The following is a 10,203-nucleotide window of genomic DNA, read 5'->3' as shown; positions in this document are numbered from 1 at the left end:
GGTTGTTTCGACCCAAGTGCTGGGTTCCCCCGTTTAACCCAGAAAGTTGGGTTGTTCATTTGACCCAACTAGTGAGTTAAATTAACTCTATTGCTGGGTTAAAATGACCCATGTGCTGGGTTATATCCTGCCCCATTGCCCTGCTACTTTTACTTTTTTAATTGATAATATTAATAATAAATATTATAAATAATTGATAATCAGATTCTATTATATGACTATCTAATATTAATACAAAATATATTATATCATTATTGTTGCTGTTGTAATTTCCCATAATCATACAAACACACACCATACACACATAGGCCACTGTTAACTTAAATTTATTGGCAGTTTAACAAATTTTACACCAGCACAGGTGCACAGGCTGAATGAACACAAATAGGTAACAATGCTCAGTTTGCAGGTTCTCTCTCACACACACAGATCTTGCAGTAGTGGGTCTGAAGACTTGTCCTCCTCTCCTGTAGATGGATGGAGGAAGCAGAGCTGGCAGGACCTTCAGCACCCTCTCACCTTTAACAACTAAACAAAAGACAAAAGAAAATGCACAAGTTCAATTAACATGAAATAGTTTCTATAACAATTGATATTTCTCAAACAGTAGTTGTTTGACTGGAATACCTGGTAAAAGGAAAATACTCGCTTTTTACACAGCTTGTGCAGCAACACAGCTACGCTGCACGCATTGTCGCTCCTGAGTCAAATTGTTAAGACTAAAAAGTTCAGCGATTGTTTCTCTAACGTAATTTGATATCAGGGCGTTCAGGATGTTTTACTCCGTGAGCCGAATTATCTGTAGCCGTATCCCCCTCTCCCACACCCGATGCTTAAAAGCAGTAAAAGCACGACTAAAGCAGTTTCGTGTTAAAAACCAGTGTTTACTTGACGCTGTTTGGCGGACACAGACAGGCCGTCTGCAGGGCTGGAGCCGAGCTGCTGCTAACCACTGCTCAGCTTGTTTCTCTGATAGCCTCAGAGCCACACGCTCGAGGGGTTTTTAACGTGAGCCGAATTATCCGCAGAGGTCTCCTCTTCTCCACAACACACAGACCCGGTGATTAACACCCGATAAAACGGGAAATAACGCAGTTTGAAGTGAAAACTCACCGTTTCTCCAACGCCGTTCGGCAGACAGCTGGGCTTCACGGAGGGGCTGCGAGTCTCCTGTTTGTCTCTCTGGTAAAAAAAAAAGAAAAAAAAAAGAAGAGAAAACATAATAATGATAACAATACAGTAATGTTGATAAAGTACAGTCGGTTTAAAACGTTGTGTCCTCCCTCTTAAAGTAATGTTAACGTTACCTTGATTGATCACCCTCAGTTAACCGTTACTCCTGGGTTTAACGGCTCTGCTGGAGCTCGTCAGCTCGTTAACTGTGGCTAGCCTTAGCTACTGCTAACGACAGCTAGCTGCCAGCTACTGTTACACAAATATGAAGATATAAAATGTCCAATGGCACATTACAGCCAGATGAACAATAAACCCGGAGACTACTGCATATTAAATTGCAAAATTCAAAAAGGCTAATGTTATAGAATTGTAAGTTGGCTAACGTTGGCTAGCATCTAGGAAAATCTAGCCTAACTTCCCAGAAAACAACAACAACATTAACCCCCCTTTTGATCCAAGAGTGTGAAATGATATTGAGATCATCATGCTATTACCACAACCGATCAAGACTATAGGAAAATTATTATTTATATTAACCTACCAGAAAATCCTGATGTGTCTGGTCCAACTGCTCACAGAAAGATCCAGAAAGTTCGACAAAGGATGAGCGGGAAAATGAAGAATGACCCAGCAGTTGGGTCAAAGTAACCCAACCGGGTGTTCAGATAGAAATTAACCCTCACAACCCATTTACCCAGCATAAAACAACCCAACTGTGTGTTTACAGTACCCAAAACAACCCAGAATTTTGACCCAGCATGAATAACCCAGCAATGTGTTTACAGAAACAACCCAGCATTTTTTAGTGTGTGTGTTTGCAGCTTCTGACCTAGACCTTGGTTGTACTAACCTTGTGACACATGATATCCCTTTACTTGACAACACCCCAATTAGGCAGAGGTATAGGCGAATTCCTCCCTCTGACTATGATGAGGTTAGAGCCCACATACGTCACCTGTTAGACAGCCAAGTTATACGGGAAAGCTGTAGCCCCTATGCTTCTCCTATCGTCCTGGTAAGAAAGAAGAATGGTAGTTTGAGACTCTGCGTGGACTACAGACTGTTAAATGGCAAAACACGCAAGGATGCTTTTCCTCTACCAAGGATCGAGGAGTCCTTGGATGCTCTGTCCGGAGCTCAGTGGTTCTCCACGATTGATTTAGCCAGTGGTTACCATCAGGTTGCAGTCACGGAACAAGATAAAATGAAAACTGCATTCTGCACTCCTTTCGGCCTATTCGAGTTTCAAAGGATGCCGTTTGGTTTATGTAATGCTCCGAGTACATTTCAGAGACTGATGGAGAGGATATTTGGCGACCAACACTGTCGCTCTCTGCTCTTGTATCTCGACGATGTTGTTGTTTTCTCCTCTACAGTGGACGAGCACCTCAGCCGCCTGGACCTAGTTCTGGGACGTTTCCAGAAAGAGGGCTTAAAGGTCAACCTGGAGAAGTGTTGTTTTTTTCAACAGCAAGTGCAGTATTTGGGACATGTAGTCTCTGCTGCAGGTGTCTCTACAGATCCCCAGAAGATTGCAGCAGTAGCTGAGTGGACAAGACCAAGTACAGTGACAGAACTCAGGTCATTCCTGGGTTTCTCTAGTTACTACAGACGTTTTGTCGAGGGGTTTGCCAAGCTGGCTTCCCCTCTCCATAAAGTGGTTGCTGATCTCACAGGGAAGAAGAATCGCAGAGGTCGGGGAGTTGCCCTGCATGATGCCTGGACCACAGTGTGAACACAGCTTCAAAGAGCTCAAGGAAAGGTTGGTGTCTTCGCCTGTATTAGCTTATGCTAACTTCAGCCTTCCTTTTATTTTAGAGGTGGATGCCAGTCACGAAGGTCTGGGGGCAGTACTCTCTCAGGAGCAGGGCGGGAAAGTCAGACCCATCGCCTACGCCAGCCGCAGCCTCTACCCTGCAGAAAAGAACTACAGCTCTATGAAACTCGAGTTCTTGGCTATGAAATGGGCCATGGTACACAAGTTCCGTGAGTATCTGTTGGGCCACAAGTGCACAGTATGGACTGATAACAATCCCCTCAGTCACCTAAACACTGCTAAATTGGGAGCTACAGAACAACGCTGGGTGGCTGATTTAGCGGTTTTTGATTACACTGTGCGGTACCGCCCGGGGCGTAACAACCAGAACGCTGATGCCCTATCAAGGCAGTGTCTGCCCCAGGGAGGGGTAGTAACTGGTTCAACACGCCCTGGGACTCCTGTACCAGAGATGGTCCAGACAGCTGTTGTGAATGCAAGGTCTATTGCCCAACATGCTATTTCTGCTGCTCCAGAGCGATCAACCGATGACCTGATAGCACTGCAGAGAGTCTACCCTGCTATTGGTGCCATCCTCCTCTTCTTCCAGCAACAACGGATGCCAGGCCATGCAGAAAAGCAGAGACTTCACCCTGCAGCATTGGGGCTGTTACGCCAGTGGGATCGACTAACAATGAGGAACGGGCTGCTACACAGGGTGCACCAACGGCCTGATGGTGGAGAGAGGGTGTACCAGCTGGTGCTTCCAGAGAGCCTGAGGAGGGAAGTATTCCAGCAACTGCACACCCATCAAAGTCATCAAGGCATCGAGCGCACTACGGAGCTGATCCATCAAAGGTGCTATTGGCCAGGTATGGGCAAAACTATTAAAGAGTGGTGCCAAACATGTGAGAGATGCAGTGTAGCAAAAGATATGCTGCCAAGGGTCCGAGCACCTATGGGGCATTTGTTGGCCTCGAGACCCAATGAAATATTGGCTATTGACTTTTCATTTCTCGAGCCAGCTAGAGACGGGAGGGAACAAGTGTTAGTGATGACTGAGGTTTTCTCCAAGTTTACTCAGGTTGTCCCTACTAGGGACCAGCGGGCCTCTACAGTGGCAGATGTGATAACAAAGGAGTGGTTCTACAAGTACGGTGTCCCAGCACGGCTTCACTCAGACCAGGGCCGCAGTTTTGAAAACATGATTATCCAACAGTTGTGCGAGCTGTACAACATTAAGAAGTCCAGAACCACACCCTATCATCCCCAAGGAAACGGCCAATGTGAACGCTTCAACCGAACCCTCCATGATCTCCTCCGCACCTTGTCAGCAGAACAGAAACAAAGATGGCCAGAATATCTTCAACAGGTTCTGTTCAGCTATAATACCACACCCCACCAAACCACAGGTCAGTCTCCCTTCTTGTTAATGTTTGGTAGGAAACCCCAGCTGCCTGTAGATTTCCTGCTGGGTCGGGTGGAGGGGCCAGCCTCGGGGGAAGTCTGCAATTGGGTTCGAGAGCATCAGCGACGATTGCAGGTGGCCATGGAGAGTGCCCGGGACAAGATGAAACAGGCTGCAACACAGCGGAAAGACAGGGCGGACCAGCAGGCTCAGCAGGAAGTATTACCAGTGGGTCAGCATGTCTATCTACGGGACCATTCCTACAGAAGAAAGAATAAAATCCAGGACGCCTGGGCCCCCACAGTTTTGCAAGTGGTGAGACCTCCTGAGAAAGGAGGAGCAGTGTATGCTGTCGCCCCACAACATAAGCTGACAGAGGTATGCCAGGTGCATCATTCTATGCTTAAACCTGTGTCTGTTGATGTCCCCCTCAGACCGGTAGCAGAACGTAATCTAGCTACCGTAAGCCCCGATACGGAGGTGGGGCGACTGTGGGTGGCAGTGAGACACACATCTGGACCAGAGGCTTCTCGGCCTGCCAGTGGACAGACCCCACCTGAAGTGGATCCAATGCTCCATGCTGTAGCATCTACAGCGGTTTCACCTGAGGCTCCTACCGGTACCAGTTCCCGATCAACACCTTGCCCAGAGATGGTGAGGAGGTCTACAAGTGAGACAGCTGGTAAACATTCCAACCCCCACCATTTGCCAGCGACGGTAAGGAGTACAGCGCATGGGGCTACAAATTCCCAGATAATTGGTTTTAGTGGTTCCACCCCAACACTGTTTAGACCTTGGTCTTAGTAAATTGTCGGGCCGCCAATTTAAGAACCCAGGGGCAGAATGTGACCGGTGGGAAGTTTGTCCCTAGCCGGACACCGTAGGGAGGTCAGCCCCTCCCACTTCCTCATTCCCAAATTGTTGTCAGTATATAAACACACCAGCAAGCAGGACAGACCTCTCCTCTGCTGCTGCTGCGTCCCCATTTCTCCCCCCTCCCGGTGTGATTGTTGGATGTCTTTCTGTGGTAGGCAGGTGTTTTAAATATTGGTGCAAGATGTCATTATTGTGTTTATGTGCGTTTTTATGTTTAGTTTTGTTTGTTTCTAGGTTCTGTCGCTGTTCGGTGTAAACCTCGCTCCCACTTATAGAGCCGTACACCTCGAGCCTGTATGTCATGAGGTAAAGCAACAGTTTATTTTGTTTAGGATTGTTTGGCAGGATGTTGTTTACTTAATTTGTTTCTTTCTTTTTTTTACTAGACAGACTGCCACTGCTGTTTTGTTTACATTGATTTGTTTGTATTTATTTGTTTGTTATGAGTACATTTTGTTAGCCTTAATTCTCCTTTTTCTATTTTCCCCCAAGAAATAATCATAAATGATTGTTGCAGCAGTACATGTAAGGTTTTAATCTGTTTTCTATCTTTGTGTGAGCACTGCAGGACTGGTGACGGCGTGGTCCCCCTGACAGTGGAGGGACTGGTGGTTCAGAGTTCTCACCCGAGCTTCACACTCCCCCTGTGTGTTTGGTAATTTTGCATGCCCCTCAGTTTATATATTTTTGTAGTTTGGGTACTTTTGCTGTGTGTGCCTGTGCATGTGTTGAGCACGAAGTAGGGTGAGTGCTCTGGCCCTGTAGAATTTGTCCCTCCCTCGATGGTGGCTTCGCCTAGCCATCTTGTAACACTCCTTCTACTGACTTATGTTATTTAGAGGCCATCATATTAAAGTGCTTTTTAAATATTCCTGCTGCTCTATCAGAAACTTCTGTATTTTTGTATAATAAAAGTTGTAATCTTGGGGGAATCATTTGTCTCTGTCCGTCCTTATCGTTGTCACTTGCATCATTACTCTTAAACTTACCTGACTCAGGTTACATTCTGGCGTTGTTGGCAGGATCCATGTAGCACTAGGGGTGGGTCCATGGATTCCTAATGTGTGGCAGCCTGCGCGGAAGCACAAGGGCGTGCTTGTGAAAAGAGGGGGAGAGATGTGACAGTTGACGGGTCCTGTCACTATGCCTCCAATTGATCATGCGCCCTGGCTACTTGGCCAAGGGGATGTCCCTTTGGGTGACTGGCAAGCGCGCATGACTCTTACCCGGGAGGTGTGGGTTCAATCCCCGCCCGGGCCCTCTTCACCTTGCCACATAGGGAACTGCCCATTGGTTCGACCTCCCGTTACTCCGACAAAATCAACCACAAGTCGGACCAATAGGAGGTCGAACCAATGGGTGGTCCCGTTAGTTCGAACTGTCATCGCTACTTTGTGACAAGCTCTTCCATTGATAGGAGCATGCAGCTTTCTCTCTCTCTCTCTCTCTCTCTCTCTACGCACATCACACACATACACGCGCGGCCCAGAATATCACCATATTCAGTCAGAGATCATGTCAGATCGCGCACAACCATCATAAATGCTGATCAAGATGTGTAAACTGATAATCAAAGCCCCCCCTCCCAGAGTACAGAGTAAAAGAAATACACTTTTTTTTCTCTCCCCCCCTCCGCTCGAGCACGGCTGAACCTGGCCGGCTTGAGCTCACTTCACGGGCGCGAGCCTGCTGCAGCCGCCTCTGCTGCTGACAGCAGACTGAGAGAGAGAGAGAAAAAAAGTAAATTTGGCTTTGGTTAGGTTCAGGCAATGAAGAAAGGAGTTGGTTAAGTTTAGTAAAAACACCAGGTAGAGGCTAGACAGGCTGGAAGCATAATGAGCGTTATATGTTATTAATATGAAGTGCTTGTTTTGCAGTTAATTATGCACATGATCCGTTTGATCCCAGAAAGGAAAAAAGGATCAATGCGCAGCCTCCGTTTCCTTTCTGATTGCGTCCGTCTGTCTGTTCGGAGTGGGAGAGAGAGACAGAGAACCCAAACCACCTGTCTGTAATGTAAGTTTGATTTGATATGAGTGTCAAGGTTTAATTACGGACACTAATGAGCGCGCAGCAGTGCGTAAAAGTCGTGCGTAATGACAGCTCCTCGTTGGTGAAACACAATAAACTGCACCTCTTCTTCCACGTGTGTCTTATTGACAGGTGGAGCCTATATGAATAATTATATAAATGCATAGTGAACGGTAAGAATGGAGAGTTTGACTAATAACTAGTCCAGTTCGATCTAATGAGGACCTCCCATTAGTTCGAACTCTCATTACTCCGATTGTCGGACAAATGGGAGTTCGAACCAATGGGAGGTCGAACTAATGGGAGGTCGGACCAGTGCCATGGACCCGCCACATAAGCATAATATGGGTTAACATCAAAACTTTACATTACATACTCATAAACCAAACCTGTACTGTTTCACCCAGTGTGACTAGTGTCTTGGACTGAGATTCACAGCCAGCTAAACTCTTTCTGACATTTTATCCAAGGAACAGGCTGGAGTTGTGACTGGATCGCATTTATTGCCAGAAATTGTGAAACTGAAACAAATACAAAAAGGTTCAATTACCACAAGGTAAATAATACAAGTTTACATGTACCCTGGTAACGGAGGTAGCGGATCTAACGCACACAGATCTACGGGCAGAGTCCGCAATCACATCTCGCTCATTAATTAACAATTTATGATAAACTACAGAAGAGTTTGCAATATACTAATGGTAAATAATGTTTACTTACTCATATTGCCACTACAAAGGGATACAACAAACGTGAGGAAGGAGAAAATCTCTTGCTACGGTGCAGGTAAAAAACAACAACATCTGGTTAGCCTACATCACTTCCTGTAAAAACCATGTGTAGCCGGGTGGGAAAATGTAGTGCAACTGCTTACTAACGCCACCAGAGGGCGCTTTCTCGGTTTGGTGAACTGGTTGTAGAGCAGGTAAAGAGATACCGGAAGTCACCATCTTGCCCGCAGCGGTGCGACCACACTACGGTTTTCGGAGGTTAATGAGGGTAAATATGATATAAATGTGTCTGTTTACATGAAGTATCTAAGGGATATGTTTAAGAGTAATGCATGTTTACAGGCTGAAATGTTTATTGTTAATGTGGGCATATGTGTTAGTGGTTGGCAGGTAAACGGACGACGAGAGAAACCCAACGGTTGTCGTGTAGCAGGCCGTCGTCAGTGCTGTTTGTGCTAGGCCTACGGAAAAAATGCACAAGTCAGTAACGTTATGTATTACCATACTGCACATTCGTTGTGATGTTTTGACCTGTGAATGTATGAGTGTTTAATGTGAATTTGTGGGCTCTTTGTGTTATAGCCACTGTAGTTAATTCTTTGCACTCTATTGTTGCTTATAGGGACATTTTTGTACACTCTGATAGCAGTCTGTAGATTTATTATTTTTATTTCTTTTGTACTGAACCTTAAGACATTGTTTACTTTTGTGCTCTTTTGTAATAGGATAATTACTTAAGGTTTACGGACATTGTCCAGTGATTATAGCAGACTAGACAGAGTTACAGTAAGCGTCCCGTGTGGTGTCGCTGATTTTTGTTTCTACTAGTACTGTAGATACAGCTGAAGACTATCAGCCAGTTGAGTTTTAAACTTGCATCATTTGTTTTATTTGTACACCATATTCTTCTGTTCAGAATTAAAGACCCCAGAAGATATTTTTGTGTCCTGTGCTGGTTCAATTTAGCCAGGCTACACATGGATGCAAAAAACATCTAAGGTCCCAGATAACGGGCGCTAAATTGTTTGCACCCGCTAAAATGTTGCGTGTTTGGTTAGTGCACGCAAAACAGGTGATCTACTAAGAGTAAGCCGCTAAATGAAAACACGTGCAAACCACAATATGTAAATGAGGGTTTTGCGCGTGGTAATCGTTTCCGCCATGGAGAGAGTGGACAGAGAGCTGGACGGACGAAGGGACAGAATGACATTTGATCCGATGCATACAAAGACAGCATGTGTGTTCATCTCTCTCGCGCTCTGTTTAGATAAATAAACACAAATCGCTACAGGGCCCAACTCGTCATATAGTGACAAACAGGCAGCAGCTGCAGCGCTGTGCCGCCCATGAGATCGAGTGGATTAATAGAGAGCTCAGGTGGGACACACGGATCTAAACGCTCTGACCACTGACCAGAGGGATCAAAGACGGGTGAAGGCAGCGGTGACGTAGCCCCGTAAACCAGCCTCTCGCGGAAGTGCATTTCATTTCATTCCGAGGGAGAGTCTGGCCTCATCCCCATTCTGAGCGTTTGGATTGAAACCCTCAGAAGGCCGAGCCAATCAGCGTCGCCCGCTGTGATTGACACAGCACGTTGGCCAATCAGGGACCGACTGGTGCAAAGCCCCATCACTACACCAACTTGCTGATTGGCTGAATGGGGTTGTCTGTCAACGCTACTACCAAAGATATTAAACCGTCTTTGCTACTACTCCCGCCCAGCTCCCGCCCACCCCAAACGCTTGCAGGGGGGATGAGGCCAGACTCTCCCGAGAAATGAAATGAAATGCATTTCCGCGAGAGGCTGGTTTACGAGGCTAGCGGTGACGTGTCTCAGTCCGGGACCGGGACTGAGAGACGGAGCTGAGCAGCCAGGTGAGAGGAGAGGAGAGGAGAGGAGAGGAGCCAACGGAGCGCACTGCAGGACAGACGTGCCCCGTGCGTAACGGCGCGTAAAAGACTTTTAACACGGCTGAAAAACTGTTACAGAATTACCCAGAAGTGAGGAAATGCAGAGATGTAAGATCATGGGGCTCTGACAGGTATCAAACCAATAAACGCATAAGTTTTGGCAAAGTTGTATCAGTTAGTACATGGTTTTCAGACGTGGTAAATAAAGACGCAAAAAAAGCCACCACAATCTCTTCCTGGTTTGGTAAATCACATTGCCCTCGCTAAATAAATCGATTTGCATCTACTCCTCCCAGTATTTTTGCACGTTCTGG

At 46.3% G+C, this 10,203-nt stretch overlaps 1 long non-coding RNA gene across 1 annotated transcript; it reads right to left on the bottom strand.

The window, feature by feature from the left end:
• Window positions 1-320: 320 nt before the first annotated feature.
• LOC146959850 (uncharacterized) lies at window positions 321-1,981 on the bottom strand. Its single transcript, XR_015035582.1, has 3 exons — window positions 1,714-1,981; window positions 1,114-1,180; window positions 321-528 (listed from the first exon to the last, which is right to left on the bottom strand). It is a non-coding gene; the product is annotated as an uncharacterized LOC146959850 (long non-coding RNA).
• Window positions 1,982-10,203: the final 8,222 nt, after the last annotated feature.

This window comes from Trachurus japonicus, unplaced genomic scaffold (assembly GCF_045865225.1).
Source record: "Trachurus japonicus isolate A0001 unplaced genomic scaffold, Traja_1.0 AP031013.1".
In the NCBI taxonomy this organism is placed as follows: domain Eukaryota; kingdom Metazoa; phylum Chordata; class Actinopteri; order Carangiformes; family Carangidae; genus Trachurus; species Trachurus japonicus.
The sequence above is the reverse complement of the archived record's forward strand: the minus strand, read 5'-3'. Positions and strand labels throughout refer to the sequence as shown.